Here is a 19,331-nt window from a genome sequence, read left to right on the forward strand (position 1 = left end):
AGACCATATGACTGTGTTATAGAGTTAGAACCCGTGGCTAAACTGCCATGTAGCAGAATCTATGCATTAACAGAAACCGAAAACCAACATCTGAGAGAGTATTTGGATGATATGTTAAAGAAAGGATTCATTCGACATTCCACATCACCAGTTTCATCTCCATTGTTTTTTTGTGCCTAAAAAAGAAGGTACGTTGAGGACATGTATTGATTATCGTGCCTTGAACAAAGTGACAGTAAAAAACAGATATCCAGTCCCTTTAATTTCTGGATTGCTGGATCAAGTGAAAACAGCAGTGGTATACACAAAACTTGATTTCCGTGGAGCTTATCATTCGATTCGTGTCAAAAAAGGTGATGAGTGGAAAACTGCATTTAGAACTAAGTTTGGACTATTTGAATATTTGGTTATGCCTTTTGGTTTGTGTAATGCTCCTGCACATTTCAATTTTTTATCCAGGAGGTTTTGAGTGAGTTTTTGGACATTTTTGTTATTGTATATATTGATGACATTCTAATTTATTCTAATTCACAAGAACAGCATGTGAACCATGTAAGGGCAGTGTTAAAGAAATTGCAAGAACATCAGTTATATGTGAAATTGGAAAAATGTGCCTTTCATGTGAAAAGAGTGGAGTTTTTGGGTTTCATTTTGACCCCGGAAGGGATAATTATGGACAAAAGCAAGGTGCAAGCAGTCCTGGACTGGCCCAAACCCCAGTGTGTCAAAGATATTCAATCTTTTTTGGGGTTCGCCAATTTCTATAGACGATTCATTACTAATTTCTCAGATTGTGGCACCGATAACAAGGTTATTAAGAAAAGCAACAAGTTTTTGTTGGGATGTGGGGGCGGAAAAGGCTTTTCAAGAACTAAAAATGGCATTTACCACAGCTCCAGTATTACGACATCCAGATTTGGATAGGATGTTTCAAGTAGAAACTGATGCGTCCAATGTGGCCATAGGAGCAGTATTATCTCAGAAGGATCCAGAAGGGAGTTGGCATCCAGTAGCCTATTATTCATGAAAGCTCACTCAATGTGAACAAAATTATTCCATCACTGATAAAGAATTATTAGCTATCAGGGCAGCTTTCTTGGAATGGGGGCTAAACATCAGGTGTTGGTAGTGACAGACCATAAAAACCTACAGTACTTTAAGACGGCTCACACATTGAGTCCTAGACAACTTCGGTGGTCTCAATTTTTCAACGAATTTGATTTTGTGGTGACCTTCTGCCCGGGGAAAAGAAATGGAAAAGCAGATGCCTTATCACGCCAACAAAACATGGACAACATGGTATCTGAAACTAAATCTATAATTCCGGCAGAGAAGGTGGTAGGGGCCGTAGTCTCTAAATTGATGAAGCAGGTGAAACAGGCAATGAGGAATCAAAAGAATCAGAGTTGGGGAGTGAATAACTCTTTGGAAACATTTAAAGAGAATCTCCCTTATTATGATGGCAGATTATATTTGCCTACTTTGGAACTCCAAACGAAGGCTATGCATTGGTGCCATAATTCCCCTCTGGCTGGACATTCAGGGAGTAAAAAAACACAGACTTTAGTGGAAAGATACTTTTGGTGGCCCAATTTGAAACAAGAGGTAATCAAGTACGTGCAGGAATGTGAAACATGCGTACGAAGTAAAGCTGATCACACCAAGAAGTCAGGGTTACTTAAAACCTTGCCCACTCCCACCAAAATATGGACACACATATCAATGGACTTTATCACAGACTTACCACCGGATGATCAGTATGATACGATTTGGGTGGTAGTAGATTACTTATCTAAACAGGCTCACTTTGTGCCTTGTATAGGCATTCCAGGAGCAGGGGAATTGGCAGAATTGTTTTTGCAGCATGTGGTTCGCCTGCACGGACTACCACGTACTATTGTGTCTGATAGGGGACCGCAGTTTACATCAAGGTTTTGGCGCGCTTTCTGTCAGATGTTAGGAATCAATTGTGCCCTGTCTACTAGTTACCATCCCCAGACGGATGGACAAACTGAAAGAGTTAACCAGACACTGGAGCAATATTTGCGCTGTTATTTACATGAAGGAATGGAGTCGTGGGTTCAAGCCTTATGGTTAGCGGAATTCACTTATAATAACGCAGAACATGCTTCCCTGGGAATGGCTCCCAATGAGTACTTGTATGGGCAGGTACAGGAAATGTTACCAGAACAGCTACCAAATGTTGAGAATTTTCCAACACTCCAAAACAGAAAACAATTGCTTCTAACCATCAGACAGAAGGCGCGAGATAATTTGGAATATGCAAAAACTCAATATAAGTTGTACGCAGACAGAAAGAGAAGGGAGGCTCCGCAGTACAAGGTGGGGGATAAGGTATGGCTATCCACACGCAATTTGCCTCTAATTGGATCTCGAAAATGTGCCCCCAAATTTATTGGACCCTATGAAATAGTAAAAATTGTGTCAGAAGTTGCTGTGAAATTGCGTTTGCCTAAATCTCTGAGAATCCACCCGGTATTCCATGTGTGTCTGCTTAAACCCGCATCGCCTGGAACACGCGTGCAGAGACCTCCAGCTATCCACAAAGAGGGTCATGCGGAATATGAAGTAAAGCAGATCTTGGACTCAAAAAGGAGGAGACAAGTGTTATGGTATTTGATCCGGTGGCTGGTTATGGACTGGAAGATTGCTCCTGGGAACCTGCTAGTGCAGTGCATGCACCTTGTCTGGTAAGAATGTTTCATGCAAAGTACCCGGAAAAGGCAGGTCCTGGGAAGAGCCCTGGAAGGGGAGGTAATGTCAGGAATAAAGGCCTGTGGTGCAGGAGGAAGCAGGTACGGCATATCTAAAAACTACAATTCCCAGCAGGCATGGGGAAATGTGTAGTTCCTTGGGCCTGTCAGTACTCAGCTGCCAGCACTTTGCAATTAGGGTTTGGGCTCTTAACGGCGCCTGCCCGTGCTCATGTGCTGTTGATTAATGTTGGAGAGCATGGGCGGCGGCGGCGACGGCGGCAGGAGCGAAGCAGGAATGCTGAAGGTGTAAGCGAGTGGCGGGAAGGAATCACGCCGGTTATGTCGCAAGGCATCTTTATATCCCGGGGTGCGGCGGCACATGCTCCTTAATCTGCTCCAGAGCTACAGGTCCGGGTCAGCCGCAGTAGGCTCCCGGACCATCAGTTAAGTGTTTCTATGTTTGTTTACTTGGCCGGTTTACGGCATTTATATGGAGTAAATCAAAAGCTTCAAGTATTTATGTCTGGACGTCTGAGAAAAACGTCCGGACCAAAAATTAAGTGAAGGCACATAAATCCTTGGTTTTTGGGCAAGATAAACGCCAGTCTGGTAGCCGGCACATTGTTTACCTCACGTTCTAAGCACCAGGGAAAATTCAACTCTTCTAATACGCATTTCCAGTTATTAGGTTTTTTCTATGTGCAGTGTATTATGTTAATCCATGTTTTGTGAGGCATGTGAACGTCTCAATGTTCTCTGTTCATGATCAGTGTATTATGGTTTTAAGTCATTTCCAGTTATTCGCTTTTCCAAATGGAGAAAGGCGCCTTTCTATGTGCATTATGTTGTGCTAATCCATGTTTGCTCACGATTTGTGTAGGGTGGCGTGTTATGTGTTAACTAATTACTGAAGATAGAGTCAGGTCAGGTTGCAGGAGTATTAAGCTATCTAGTCAGGAATTGTAGGGGTCTTTTGTCGTTTTATGTCTTGTTGTCTTCCCTTCTTTCCCTTTATTTGTCCATCCCCTTTCCCTAACTCCTTCTTCCCCCCATTGGCTGCCACGTGGCTACCTGTAATTCGAACATCCAGGCGCCCGTGCCAACCACGGTGGGAGGGGTCGATCCATTCGGCTTCTGTGGTTCGGGAGAGGGGATTGAAATCCTCCTCCCTTAAGTTCAGTTGTGACACTACCACCTATCGGCCACCTGGTCAGATTGCCGCCTTCGTCTCTGCGTGGGCGGACCTCTCCTATTCCCTCCTGGTCTCGACCACTGAACTCCTCCTTCTTGGAGACTTTAGCATCCACATGGATGCTTCCTCTACTTCCTCTGGACTCTTACTTGACCACTGTGACTCTCTCTCTCTTTCTATTCTCCACTCTAGCCCAACTCACTCTGCAGGGCAGACTCTGATCTCTTAAGACCTTTCACCATTCTATCCCTCTCACCAATCCTCTCTCCTGGAGTGATCACGTTCTCCTTTCCACCCATTTCACTCTTTCCTCCCTTCAAGCCAAGCCAACCCCTTCACTGCCACCTCCCTTCTCAGTTATCTGACCCATGAAGGACTTTCTCACCTCCCCCTCCCCTTCAGCTGACTCACACCCTGACACAGCCCTCTCTCTGCTCCACTCTGCTATATCTGAAACTCTTGATGTTCTTGCCCCTGTCATGAGGATCTGCTTGAAGCCCAAAGCCAAGTGCAAATCCTGGTATGACTCAGCCCTCCCCACCCTTAAAGGCAAGTGGAGGGTGGCTGAGAACAAATGGAATGCTTCCTGTACATCCTCTGACAAACTTGCCTGGCTGCCTGCTCCAAATACCGGCTCTCTGTCCACACCAAGAAGAGAGCCCTCATCCATGCCCATGTCTCTGCGGCATCCAACAACTTGGCTGAACTCTTTAAAATCTGCAAGGAGCTGGCCAATACTGCTGCAGTCTCTACCACTCCTGTCCCCTCCCAGGCCCTCGACACGGCCCTTGCTTCTCATTTCATCTCTAAAACTCAGAACATCCTTTCCTCTCTCTCTTCATCTCCCCCTCCTCCCTCTTCTCCACACTCCTCCTCTGGCCCTTCTGTTGCCACCCCTCGTCCCCCTTCTCTGCCTCTCCTCTGTTCTCCCCAGACGAGGTTTCTAGACAAGTCTGATCTATAAAAGTCTTGTTGAAACAGGTTCTCCCGGTTCCTCTAAAACCATCAAGGACCACATTGACACCCATGCTCCTGCTTTGTCCAACTTCTGCAATGACTCCTTTGCCACTGGAGTCTTCTCTTCCCCCCTGAAGCACTCCCTTGTGCACCCTCTTCCTGAGAAACCCTCTGATGACCCGTCTTGCCCGGCTAACTATCGCTGAATCTCTATCACTCCTTTCCTGGGCAAATTCCTGGAAAAGCTGACCATCTTCCAGCTTAATCTCCACACTGAATCTCTTGGTTGTCTCCATGATCATCAGTTGGGCCTCAGAGCTGCCAGAAGTACCGAAACTGCTCTCCTGAATGTCTGCGAAGATCTGCCATTCACCCCCGATTCCAACACCACCTGTGTACACATCTTACTTGATCTCTCTTCTGCCTTGACACAGTTAATAATGCAATTGTGCTCACCATCTCCGTGATAACCTGGATATCACTGATCAGGCCCTTGTTTGGCTGACCTCTTTCCTCTCTGATGGACCCTCCGAGGTCCAACTCGGGTTCTTTCTCCCATCTATCTTAATCTCTACCTGTGGTGTTCCCCAGGGGTCTAACTTCTCTCCCTGGCTGTTCAGCCAATACCTGGCACTTCTTGCCCACCGCATTGCCGCTCTCTGCCCCAACTTTCAGTGCTATGCAGATGACACTCAGCTCATTTTCAGGCTCCTTTCAGCCACCTCTCCTCTCATCTCTGACTGTCTGTCTGCTATCCAGGAGTGGTGTGCCGCCAATGATCTCAGCCTTAATGCCAGTGAGACTGAGATTTTCGTCATTGGCACACCTGCTCCCTCCTTTCCTGTCACTCTTTGATCAGCCTCTCTTGGCCCTCTTCCTGCTGCGCTGGGAGGCTAAAAACCTCAGGGTCTCATCTTTGACCCCACACTCTCCTTCTCTCCTCCCATCTCTGACGTCTCTAAATAGTCACACTACCAGCTGCACCTCCCCAGAGGTATTCTTCCCTTCCTCTCCTTTCCCCAGAAGCTCACTGTCTCCAGGGCTCTGCTTTTCTCTAGGCTGGACTAGTGCAACGGCTTCTTTCTAATCCTGCCTGCCTCTACTCTCTGCCCTATGCAACTCATCCAAAACAGGATTGCAAGACTTGTCCTTGGCCTCAAGCCCAGGAATCGTGTCTCTCCAGGACTGAAATCTCTGCACTGGCTCCCAGTTGCTCCGAGGATTAAGTTCAAAACCCTCTGCATTATCCACAATGACCTCTATGGCCTGGGGCCTCAATACCTCCAACGCTCTCTCGCTAAATATCTTCCTTCTCGAGCCCTTCGCTCATCCTCCTCCAACTCCCTCAGTCGCTTCTCCAAGCAAGGAGTTGGTGGTAGATCTCTTTCTTCAGCTGGGGCCTCTCTCTGGAACAGCCTCTCTGAAACTTGAGGAGAAACATCCCGGGTTCCAGAAGCACCTCAGGACCTTCCTCTTTGCTTTGCTTTCTCTCCTCTTCTCCCCTGCTGAACTCCTGGCTTAAACTGAAATTGCACTGGTCACCTGGCTACCCTCTGTTCTCAGGTCCAGGTCCCCTCCCCGCTAGTTGTGCACCTGCACTGCCCCCATGGCAACCCCCTGCACTCGGGAGCTGTGTCTGTATCCCTACAGCCTCCTACCAGTACCTGACACCTGATGTCTGCACTTACCCCTGCACTTGCTACCACTTGGGTTCACTTCTTACTTATTGTATTTATGATCTTATATTTATTTTATAGTTATTCTATGTATTGCACTGGCCCCTCCCCTTTCCCCCATGCACTTTTCCATTCCCCCCCCTCCACTGCACTTGTGCAATCTCAATATCACCTGGCCTAGTAAGATCGTTATCTCTGTCTTCCCTCTGTTCCCCCTCCCTTGCCTCATCACGCCTTGAAACACTTGTATATAGGTGCATTATAAATGCCATATCATACCATATCATATCATATCATTGATGCCTACTTTCTCAGTGTCTAGGAACACTGTGGGAGAAGAGAAAGGCCTTTTGGAGAATATGAGGATCATATGGTCTACTAGTTAAGGTCATGTTGCTGCAGTACTCACTGCTCAAGCAAATCATAATTTGCCGCCATGAAGCAAATTCCACTAGATTCTGTGCAAAGGGAATGGGAGGTTGGACTAGCAACCAGGCAAACAGGTATATATTTTGCACACTTCCCTTCTCTGTCCTGCCTCTGTGAGACCACTCTGAGTAGAAAACATGGAGAGAGGGCCCATTTCTCAAAAGGACTTTGAACTAATCATGTCTTCTGACATGGTGGTTTGTACTTAGTATGACATTTGGAACACCCATGATTTCATGCTCTCCATTATGACTTCACTCAAATACCTAGATGTAATCCGACTAAACTGCCCAATTAGACCACACATTTTATTTCAACTGCACAGCAACTAGCTAGCAAACTATCTAAAGCCCACCAAGCACCACTGTTGCACAATCAAAATTGTCCCCCATAATTGTATTTCAGTTTAAATCTCATCACATTTAAATCCTCTAAAAATCCTCTAAAATCTAACCTACTTTTTTAAGTCAAAATCCTCTTGGAGTCCCTCAATAACCATTGCAGACATACATGCTCTATTGAAAATACACTCCTCGAAAGCCAAAACATCAGATACATGGTTTATAGAGGACCTCACTGAAACCAAACACTTCATACAATAACAAGAACAACCCAACTACAACATTCAGACCAAAGATGACCTCTTACAATTGAAACCATCTGCTCCACAAAAACCCATCACAATAGCCAAAGACCCCAACTACCAGTCCATCATACTAAAAGCCTCCAGCAGAAGCGATATTTCTAACAGTCAATAAATGCATCAACGTCTCCCATTCGGATTATACATGTACCCACTTCTCTCAAAAATGGACCAAATAAAACAACACATCAACAACATCAGTAAATCAATGAACCCTCCCTCCACCCCCTTCATCCAGTTGAGAATTAGACATAAATGGATCTCTTTGAAGAGTATCCCCATAACGGCATCATGCTCTTTGTGGTACATTATCATGAGTCATTACTTTGAATTTTCATCAAATTGTTTCAGAAATGGTGAGGTAAGGGGTAAAAAGGGGGCAGTACGTGCAGTAACAAAGGGGCAGAGGGGCATGGGGATGCCAACAAATTGTAAAAATAAAATTATGAATTAATTACTGTCGGCGAAACAACATGGAACCTACATAACAAAAATTTCCAATATACTCAAAGAAGCTACTTACGAAAATGACATTTGCTGACCTGCCATCATAAAATACTTATCTAGAGAATCCTTCACTCCATTTCTCAACATAACCAATGCATCCCTCTCCAATGGAACATTTCTCAATTCACTGAAACGTGGATGGATCCTTCTACTGAAGAAAAGCTTCTGGACATTGATGAGCTAGCAATTTACTCAGTCGAGATACTTAATAGACAGGACCAGTACCACTCAGATAAAAGATTGAATCAGCGATCAACATTTCCTGCATGACTGCTAGGATTTCAGGTCACACTCTAGCACCCCAAAATCAACAATTTAGGTTATACAGAGCGCAGAACATGGATACTGAAGACCCTTGCCTTTTACTGTTACTTGATATGCCAGTGGACTTTAATAATGTTGAGCACCATTTGCTTCTGCAGATCGTTTAATCATATGCAATCCACCAGCGTCATGCAATAGGGGTTCTACTGAAACCTCTCCAACCAACAGCATTTTTTACTGATGGTTGGTTATCTTCAGATGTCATCACTTCTCCTGCCTTGTGGATTTGATTAAGGATTCATTCTATCCCCATTCGTTTACATTCTTTTTTTACACAATCCCCCTAAGGGAACCACTTGTGGAAATCTGAATCAAAACATTCTAATTTATGAATGAAGCTCAGCTCTGTGTGAAATTAACCGAAATCAATGACATCCATTTAGCCAAAGTGTGGCTTAAAATTATCCTTACCGGGAACTCAAGCACCTACCAGTAACTCAACCCAACAAAACGGAATTCATACTTGTCACAAACAATTTTTAAAAAAAAACACTAATTCAAGAGTGGTTCTCATATATGTAATGAACGATTTTACATGATGGCAATACACAAAACAAAGGCTCATGCCAATCTTTACCATTATGCAACTGTTTTAGTGCTATATATTCTACACTGGTGTATCAGATACAATCAAGGGAAGCATGGCAGGGTGCTGTGACAATGCTTTAATGAAACCCAATTCTAACTACCAGCTAACCATTCAGCCTTAAATACTAGCAACAAAGCAAATGGCATGCATTAATGAACCAACTGGGAAAAAGCACAGATTCCCATTGTCTACCAAACAAACATTCCAGGTATGCTTAGGCTGGCTCTCACAAGAAACCCTGCTTACCCTCACAAAAAGCCCAGTTTCTTCTAATCTGTAGCCATCAGAGGTACAGCAACTGCTGCCTTTAACTTCTTAATCTAGCACTTCTAACTTCCCAACCTCAGCCCACTGCTTTCAAATCCTTAAGTGAAAAGAAGTATGAACATGGCAGGATCCACTTTATATACGATCCAAAAATCTAAAATAACTTTAAGATAGCACAATGTAATATACTGTAACAGTAAGCTCTCCTTCCAGGCTTGGGTCTTGCCTCTCATCCACCCGCTTCAACATGTTCACCACACCTCTATTTGACCTGCTATACTCCCCCAGCATCTCCTATATGAACTATGCTGATGACACACAAATCTTCCTCCCCCTCTCAGGCAACTGCACAGATGACTATGCCACACTACTTGCAGTCAACCAGACCATTCAGGAATAGATGGCCTCAGACTTTGTCTGAACGATGATTAATCTGAGATTATCCTTGTGGGTGCCCCTGCTGTGATTAAGAACTGCAACAGTCTTTACTGTTCCTTCACTATTGATGGAATCTCCACCCCATTCTCTCTGACTGTAAAAACCTTGATAGTTCACCTCGACATGTCAATGCTATTGCTTCCTCTGTGGCATACACTACTAAAATCATTAATCATTAATGCCTGCAGGAAGTTCTTAACCCACGACAGCTGCCTCACCATTGCCCAAGCTCGTATTGGCTGCAGGGTAGACTATTGTAATGCTCACATCACAGGCACTTCAGTGCGGAATATAACACAATTCAAGTGATCCAGAACAATGCCCTCTGTGTCACCCTCAACATTCCTAGGCGAGAGCACATTTTGGCTGCCAGAAAAGCTGGACACGGGCTCCCAATACAAGATCGCATAACATTCAAAATGTCTATTCTAACTCTGCCACCCCTTACCTTGTACAGAAAGTCAAAAAAGCCCAAGCTCTGAGATCACCAAGATCCCACTGTGCTCACTGTCTCATCACCCCAAGATTTAGACGAAACAGACTGGGGGATCTATCTTTGCGGTCATCACAGCAAAACACTGTAACAAACTATCGCCAGCGCTAAGAGCTGAGCAATCCTATTGGAACTTCCGTAGACAGCTGAAAACCTGGCTCTTCACACGGGGCCTATGTGAACTTCAGCCCATGAACACTTGCTGCCATTTACCGGCTACGACCTATGACTGTACATACAATGACTTGCTTTATGATGTTACTGTATCTAGCACCTTGATGCCTAAGGGTTTAGAGCGTGACTATACATGGAAAAATAAATAAATAAATGCATACGTTTCAGTCCACTTACACCTGTATTAGTGACAATGACACATCAGCCATCAAAGAGGTCACCCTAGCATTACCGAAGAGTGCACTTTACCTATCAGTATACCTAATCAGTAGAACATCACACCGACCCTCAAAGAGGTACAGTGGCTACTGATGGAGATCTGATTTTTCTCCAGAACTAGATGTAAAACATATAAGGTACTGCCAATCACATGCACATCATGAGCACACTCTGTGCTAATGCCAAGCAGTGGACTCTTTTGTGACATCTAGAATTTCACTGGTACAACCGATCCTGGCCGGCCGCGGCATTGGACGATGTTATGTGCATCATGTTATGCGGAAGGAGCACACGGACGCAGCTAGGCTGTATGTTTGATTACAGTAAATGCATGAATGCAATTCCTCATTCTTGGTATTCAACGTATCTGCCCTCCTCCGTTTACAAGCTAGCAGTGTGCCAGTGTACCTGAGTCTGCCATAGTTCTTTGTAGAGGTTCCACTCTCTTTTCTTTAAGCAGGCAAAATCCCTTGTGTTTGCTATTTTTGTGTCATGTTATTTATCATGTGCAGGGTCAGCTATCCATGGAGGTCCTAATGCGTGGCTCAGAACAGTGACTACCATTTTCTAACCTTATTCTCTCTCCAACCTAAAGCTTTTGATGTGCTAATTCAGATGACTGTTATTGTTACATGGGAACTGCAAAAGCAGATACGGAATACCTCCTGTTTGGAGCCTTGGAACTTGACTGTGAGGACTCCAAGTTTCTGGATCCATTGTACTACACTTCCATGTACCATTGTTTCTGTATTACAAACTCCCTTAGACATATCTGAGTGCCGGTGTGTCAGGTCCTTGCTTTTTTTCTCGTGTCTCATGCCATTAGAGCAGGTTTTATGGCGCATGTACTCAGGTATTGGACAGGTCGGTTGTGGTGCTTAGGTTTTGCACCTGCCTCAACAATGCCCTACGTGGGTATTTAGACCTGTGGTGGGAGTGGGGGAAAGAAATAGATTTTCTTACGACACTGTGTTTTTCTTTTCCATAGACTTGGGGATACAGGACCGGCAGCTTCTCTTTCCCTTTTGCCTTCTTTTTTACTGGGAGATCATGTCATTGCATTGTCTGGGAGGTGGGGGAATTGGTGTAGGGTGCTCTCCAAGCAAACTTTTGCAGCCATTCAATTACAGTTAGCTCCATACAAGTCACCACTCGAGCTGCAGGAAAAATTCAGGTGGGTAGTGCAGGACCAGAAACCATGATAAATACTGCCAAACCAAGACGAGCGAACAGTAGAATACAAGACGACTATTCTCCAACGACGCACTCGGGATTTAGAGCAACACGCCATCCTAACATAGAGATGCTACACCACTTCTCCAGAAGTCGCTCACCAGGTTTTTTGCATCTAGGATCAGTTTCTTGAATCCTGACTCCTGTTCTGTTTTGTGACCTTATTCTGAAGTGTAACAGTTCAATAAAGTGCAGAGTGGTGACCAACATTTAGAAAACATCAGATACAGAAATGCACTAAAACCAAATTAATTTCAAATTCATCACAGATTGAAAAGCTGAAGATAAACTATTTTAAACGCTAAGGAACAAGTAAAAAGTGAACATTCTGTAGCTAGTGGGTTTGTTATTCCGTCCAGTAGTTTTTAAAATATCAGAAATGAAAAAGCTGCCATTTTTGTTTTGCTCGAAGCAAGTGATTATCTCGAACATTACTGCGATAATGTGAAAATGAAAAGTGGGAAAAAATCTTTTTGGAGGTGAAAAAGGATTACCTCACATCAGGTTACATACGGAGAGAGGGAAAGAGGACATAATGTAAGTTGGGTAGTTGAGGGGTGGTGTGGGGAGCCAGTAACCGCTCAAACATTTTCACATTACTGTGGTAATACCCTATAATTACCACTGTAATAATCGGGGATGTGTCACAGATTAAACCTGGGCATTATCGTGGTAATTACAGCACAATTATTGCGGTAATTACTGTGGTAATGAGCGGGGGAAAGGAAACTGGGGCAAATAAATAAATGAGGGGACATCTATTGTGATCACTTCTACTATGATCTAGAAGGAAAATGCGTCTTTATGCCAGTGACCTTGACCAGTCGGCTCCAAAATAATCCAATGGTGCAACATGTGCAGTGGCCATGGCCAAAGGCTGTGGCCATTGACCATGGTGGAAGGCCAGGACGAGTGGGCTTGAAAGAAACCTAGTGCATTAAAATATACAATGGCCACGGCCAAAGACTGTGCTGACTGGCCAAAGCCAAAGGCCATGGTAGTGGTCCCCAAGGAAACGTATAGATGCAACATGTACAGGCCATGGCTAGTGGCCCTTGAATAAACTATGGTATAACAAAAGCCTTCAAATTCATTGAAAAGCTTTAGTTAAGGGACAGTTAAGGTGATAAGGTTGAACACAACAAAACCCTAGTAATTCAGCAGATATGGGACGTTATGATCATCTTAACTCAGCGTCCATGAGCACATACATAACAGATGGAATTCACAATGACAAACATAACTAGAGGCTGACAAGATAGCTCAGTGTGTTGAGCACTCACTGTTGCCATCTGTGTGTGATCTACAGGTTGCAGTTTTGAATCCTGGCAAGGCCAACTTAGACTTTCATCCATCCAAAGTCGATAAATGAGTACTAACTCTGGTTGAGTGATATTGTATGTATATATTTTTCTATGTTAAGCGCTATATAGATAACACATCATTAGATCCTAGGGATCATCAATGGGGGGTGGAGGGGCGCTGAGTTAAAATGAACATCACTTCCCACATCTGCTGAATATCAAGGTTTCTTTTGCATTGAATCACCTTAGCTGTCCCTTAACTAAAAAAAAGACAATATATATATATATATATATATATATATATATATATATATATATATATATATATATATATATATATAGTTGATTACATTATTGTTACCTGATGCAGGCTAAGAAGCAATTGTGTGCAAGACACATTTTTTGTTGGACATTCCACAGGTGGAGCAAGTTTTAAATTGCTCAATGTTGGATCCTGGCACATCACCGGAAGCTTTCAGTTTTACACTCAATAAGAGGCATTGCTTGTTAAAGACATTGGAAGGAGAGTCCTTTTAAATCGTGCCTCGGAAGGTTATAGCACTGATGGCTATGTCAGAGAAGAGGATTTACACTCTGACCTATGTCATGCCACTGTATGACATTTGCTATCTATCCACACATAATACTGGCCACATATGCCTGCATTTTAAATGTCAGTTTTGTTAGTGGTGCACACATGAGCTGCTCCCCAGCATGCAAGGGGAAATCTCCAAGGAAATAACGCTGTGAAAGCCACATAATGACGTAGCTCCTTTCCCAGCAGTAGGTGATTTACAAGGGCACTTGGTGAACTTTAAAATATTCCTTGACTGCAATGTATCTTCTGTACATGTATTACCTACAAACGTAATGCTGTAAATGTGTTGCTTTCATAAATCAAATGCTTACCTTTATGTGTAAAGCTTTAAACTATGATAACTCCACTGCTTCATGTACTGCTGATTATTTGTGGCGTTACAGCAGGAGCTCATGATCAGTGCTAGCGTAAGCACCAGGACAAGCATATGCGTTCCCTTGATAGCAGCAATATACTAGGAATTGCAGTGGTGCCTCTTTGATGCCATCAGAAGTAATAAAGTAGTAGTGTGATCCATTGAAATTAAAAAAAACAGCTTGGTGATCATTTATTAGGAACTTCTTATTAAAGATAGAATCGTGGTCGTCATTATCGCTTGAGATCTAGGGCACATTGTGCAGTTTGCCCTGCAGGGCTTGCTTGTTGGTATTTAAGAGGGGCATTTACACCCACTACATTTGCGGGTACACATTCATGTGTGGGCGATCCCTTTGCACGTGAGAATGCCCCATGCAAAGGGGCGAACTAATGGTTGTTCATACAGTTTCTACTACCAAGCAATACACACGGGCTGTCAGGACGAGTGGTGGCACAGATAGACAGAACTCCTCCAGAAATCTCTTTTCACCAGGTGCAGGGGGGTCCTTTATACCCTCCGGTTTCATGATTTGTGTTTGGGGGCACTGTTACAGGCTGACCTCTCCCCTTGAGGGTTCCCTTGTCCCTTTACAGGACCACTTGACTTTAAAACATAGAAGATTCAAAGGCCCTTATTAACAGAGCGTTTTCCAATGGGGTTTTGCCATTATAACATTTTCTGTGAATTAGGCCCTACGCCTTGAAGCATTGTCAAGAAGCGCCTCAACGCTCACACCAGAAAAAATACAACCCAGTAGGGGAAAAGGCCCAGCACACCTCTTGTTACGCTCACCTGGCTCCCGCAGAGGCATCGATCAGAACTGGACAACTGCGGTTTCCAGCAATGTGACGTGTAGGGCTGGGTTGACAGACTGGACTGGCCCACCTAACCTCGTTTGCTTGGCCCGTAGGAATATTCTTCTGCAAATGGAGAAAGGGAATTAACCACCCGTGGAGTTGAGCGTAAATCCCCCCACCCCCGCTGTTCTTCCCACTGATCACCTCTGATGTCCCCTCTTATAGTCTCACCTGATGGTTTAAAAATATGAGCTCTCCATCCTGCATTGAGCGCAGGGGCGCGTAGATAACCAGTTGCTTCACTGGCTCGAAGGAATTGGTGAGTTCCAGAACAATATTGACTCCGAGATTCCCGGCAAGACGCCGTAAGTATGTAGTTCGTAAGAGTTCAAATGCCTGACTTTCACTCTTGTCCGATTCCTTGCAGGTTGCAGCTTGACCCTAGTGAAGAGTTCCTTGTGGCAACCAGTAATATTCTGGTAAGGATTTGTATTATCCAACACAGTTCGATAAAATAATGTCAATATGTAACCTGTTGCTTTCTCCCCTATTCAAGCGCTGAGAGAAAGTATGAAGTCTCGGGGGATAATACCGCTGGCGGTAAAATCAGGTAAGTCTATTGTGGTGAGGAGGGTTCCCCTTGTTAGTCCCTTTGTTTCACCTTGCTGTCCTTTTGTTTCCCCTTAGGGGCCGGGGTTCGGCGAAGATGCAGTGGAAGCTGCGCCGACCCGTGAAGAGGAATAGTACCCCCGGCGGTAAAATCAGGTAAGTCTATGGGGGTAACTAATATTCCTCTGTGTATTCCCTTGGCTCACCTTGCTGTTCTTGTCTTCTCCTTAGGTGCCGGAGTGCGGCGGGAACATGCAGGAGGATGCAGTGGAATGTGAAGATGCTGCGAAGGCCGGTGAGTTCAGCGCGGCGCTGCAGCAGGCGAGGTGACGCGCATAAAATAACTTCTTTCTACCACCTCGAAGGCACGATGGATCGGGAATTCAGGTAGGATCAAAGGTATTGCTCTTGTTTTAACCTTTTCTCCTTCTTTTTTCCTTTTTCTAGGAGCTCCAAACTCGAGGCGGGCGTGGCAGAAGGCTGGATGCAGACTTGCAGGCACGGTGAGCGTTACGCTGCTGGATACAGAATAACTCGAAGCGTGTGCTGCTCTTCGGGCGTGGTTTAAATAGCCTCCAAAGTAGTCCGGGTAAGTATTCCTCCCCAGCCCCACCCGAGTAAAAAAATAGTCCCTAGGTAAAGTAGTCCCTTCCAAACCTCTTTTGGCTTGGAGCTCTTGCAGCATGGTCTGCATCAGGTAAGTTTGCAGCATGGTCTGCATCAGGTAAGTTTTAATAGATGAGCCTGGTGCCATAGGCGCCAGGACTGACTCTCCACATGAGCCTGGCGCCATAGGCGCCAGGACTGCACCCAAACAGCCCCTAGCAGGGGTTGTTGGGCTTGCTTGGGATAACTTGATGCCTGCTTCCGGGGTTGCTGGACTTGGTCTGGGTGCCTGGGGGTAGGCATCATAACAGCACTCCCCCCCTAGGCCCCTCTTAAAGTCGTTCTTCCCTGTGGTTTCGGTTTGTCTGGGAAATTTCAGTGGAATTTTTTCACCAATCGGGGTGCATGAACATGGTCACTAGGTTCCCATGACCTTTCCTGTGGTCCGTAACCTTTCCAGTCGATTAAATTAAAAAGTTTTGACTTTATCAGCTTGGAGTCCAGGATGTTCTTAACTTCAAATTTGGGTTCTCCGTCTACAAGGATGGGGTCTGGTGGCTTGGTTAGTCTTGTCCCTGGTTGCACTGGCTTCAAAAGTGACACATGAAAGACAGGGTGAATTTGCATATTAGCAGGTAAATCCAACTTGACAGCCACCGGGTTGATAATGGCCTTAATAGAGAAAGGTCCCAAATATCTGGGGTTAAAGGTCCGTGTTCCCTTTAGAGGTACATGTTTTGTGGCTAACCATACTTGATCCCCTTTCTGGTATCGTGGAGTATCACTTCTATGCCGATCAGCATCTTTCTTGTATTTTTCTTTCGCCTGTTTAAATGTGTAGTTGCTGCCTTAAAGGCTTGTATAATTGTAGCGTGCAGATGGTTCACTGGAGGCATTTCTAAGTGTTGGGGTGAGTCAAGGTCTGAGGTTCGAGGATGGTGCCCATATAAGATATAAAAGGGGCTTTGTCCAGTTCCAGAGTGTATGCATATTCGGCGATCTAAAGAATGTCTTTCCAATTACTCTCAGTCTGATGTAACATACACCGCAGGTATTGTTTGAGAGTCTAGTTGGTCCTCTCCGTTTGACCATCGGTCTGGGGGTGGTGACTGGTCGATAACCTCACATCCACTTGCGCCAATTGACAGCATCTTTTCCAAAAATGTGAAATGAATTGTCTGCCCCTGTCATAGATCAATACAGACGGAAATCTGTGTATGCGAACAATGTTTTCGAGGAATTCCTTGGCCAGGATTGAAGCTGAAGGTAATCCCTTTAAAGGAATAAAGTGGGCCATCTTGGAAAAAAGATCCACAATAACTAGAATGGTGTTAAATCCATTGCATGGGGGTAGATCAGTAATAAAGTCTAACGATAAGGTGTGCCATGGTGTAGGCAGAATGTCTAAAGGTTGTAAGAGTCCGGATGTTTTTTTCTTTTGACTTTTGTTTTGGGCGCAAATGCCACAAGACATCACAAATGACTTAATATCCTTTCGCCAGGTGGGCAACCAGAATTGTCTTTTAATTTTGGCTTCGGTTTTTGCAATACCTGGGTGCCCCTCCATTAGGGTATCATGATAACAAGAAATAACTAGCTCTTGTAGTTCCTTGTCTGGCAGAAATAGCCGCCCTTGGTAATAAGGCAGATCATTGGTGACAGAGTAGTCCGGGCCTTCCTTTACCCAGTCCTGCAGGGCTGTAGGATCAAGGAGTTGCTGGATCTGTACCTGAATGTCCTCTAGTGTCTGTAGAGTAGTCATGCCAAGAATCCTTTGTTCGGAAATTATAGGTACTGGTTCTGGGTTCACTTCTGACTCTGCATCCCTATTCTGGATAAGGCGTCTGCCTTACCATTCTTACAACCTGGTCGATAGGTTATCACGAAATCGAACTCGGCAAAGAACAATGCCCATCAGAGTTGATGTGACGATTGGGCCTTGGCTGTCTTTAAATACTGTGTGTTCCGGTGATCGGTGATCACAGTAATGGTATGCCTCGCACCAAGAAGATAGTGCCGCCAAGCCTTGAAGGCAGATTTAATGGCTAATAACTCCTTGTCGGTAACCACATAGTTTAACTCGGGTGCTGAGAACTGTCTGGACCAAAATGCTACTGGGTGAAGCTGGCCAGTTTCAGAGTCCTTTTGAGACAGGACAGCTCCCATGGCTAGACTGGATGCATCAGTTTCCACTATGTATGGAAGTTCAGGGCTCAGGTGCTTTAATACAGGTGCAGACGTGAATTTCACTTTCAGCTCGTAAAAGGCATTTTCAGCTTCTTCAGTCCACATAAAGCATTTATTTTTTCGTAAGAGTGCTCTGATGGGATGTACAACATGTGAAAAATCCGGGATGAATCTGCGGTGGAAATTGGCAAAGCCGAGCATGCTTTGTACTCCTTTAACTGAACTTGGTGATGGCCACTTAAGGATTGCGTCCACCTTTCGTGAGTACATTCGGACTCCCTTTGGGGTCAGGATAAACCCAAGGAATTGAACTTCTGTGGCATGAAAAACGCATTTTTCCAGCTTTGCATATAGTTTGTGCTGGTGCAATTTCTCAAGGACTGCTCGGACGTGTTTCACATGGTCAGATTCTGAAGAGAAGTATACTAGAATATCATTGATATATACGACAACACAAACGTCAATGAGTTCACGAAGGACATCGTTCATGAAGTATTGGAAGGCTGCTGGTGCATTGCACAACCCGAAAGGCATCACCTGGTATTCGAATAACCCATACTTAGTGCGGAAAGCAGTCTTCCATTTGTCGCCCTCTTTTACATGTACCAGATGGTATGCCCCCCGGAGATCTAATTTAGTGTATATGCAAGCGTCCTTCACTTGGTCTAGTAGTTCAGGGATCAGAGGCAATGGGTATCGGTTCTTAACAGTTATCTGGTTCAATGTGCAGTAGTCTGTGCACGTTCTGAGGTCACCTTCCTTTTTGGGCACAAAGAACAAAGCTGAAGATGCAGGGGACTTGGATGGGCAAATAAAGCCATTGGCAAGGTACTGGTCTAAGTATTGTCATAGGTGAAGGTTCTCTGGTTCCGTAAGGGCATAGATCCTGCTACAAGGGGGTTGTGCACCGGGTATGAGATCGATTTGACAATCGTACGATCGGTAAGGAGGTAGGTGTTTGCCTGTTCTTTTTGGAAGACATCCTGGAATTCTTGGTATTCAGGAGGTAATTGC

At 44.6% G+C, this 19,331-nt stretch overlaps 1 protein-coding gene across 1 annotated transcript in view; it reads right to left on the bottom strand.

The window, feature by feature from the left end:
- CNKSR2 (connector enhancer of kinase suppressor of Ras 2) overlaps positions 1-19,331 on the bottom strand; it is a 2,376,238-nt gene that overhangs the window by 1,358,200 nt on the left and 998,707 nt on the right. The window lies entirely within an intron of this gene.

This window comes from Ambystoma mexicanum, chromosome 7q (assembly GCF_040938575.1).
Source record: "Ambystoma mexicanum isolate Mex_15411 chromosome 7q, UKY_AmexF1_1, whole genome shotgun sequence".
Taxonomy (NCBI): domain Eukaryota; kingdom Metazoa; phylum Chordata; class Amphibia; order Caudata; family Ambystomatidae; genus Ambystoma; species Ambystoma mexicanum.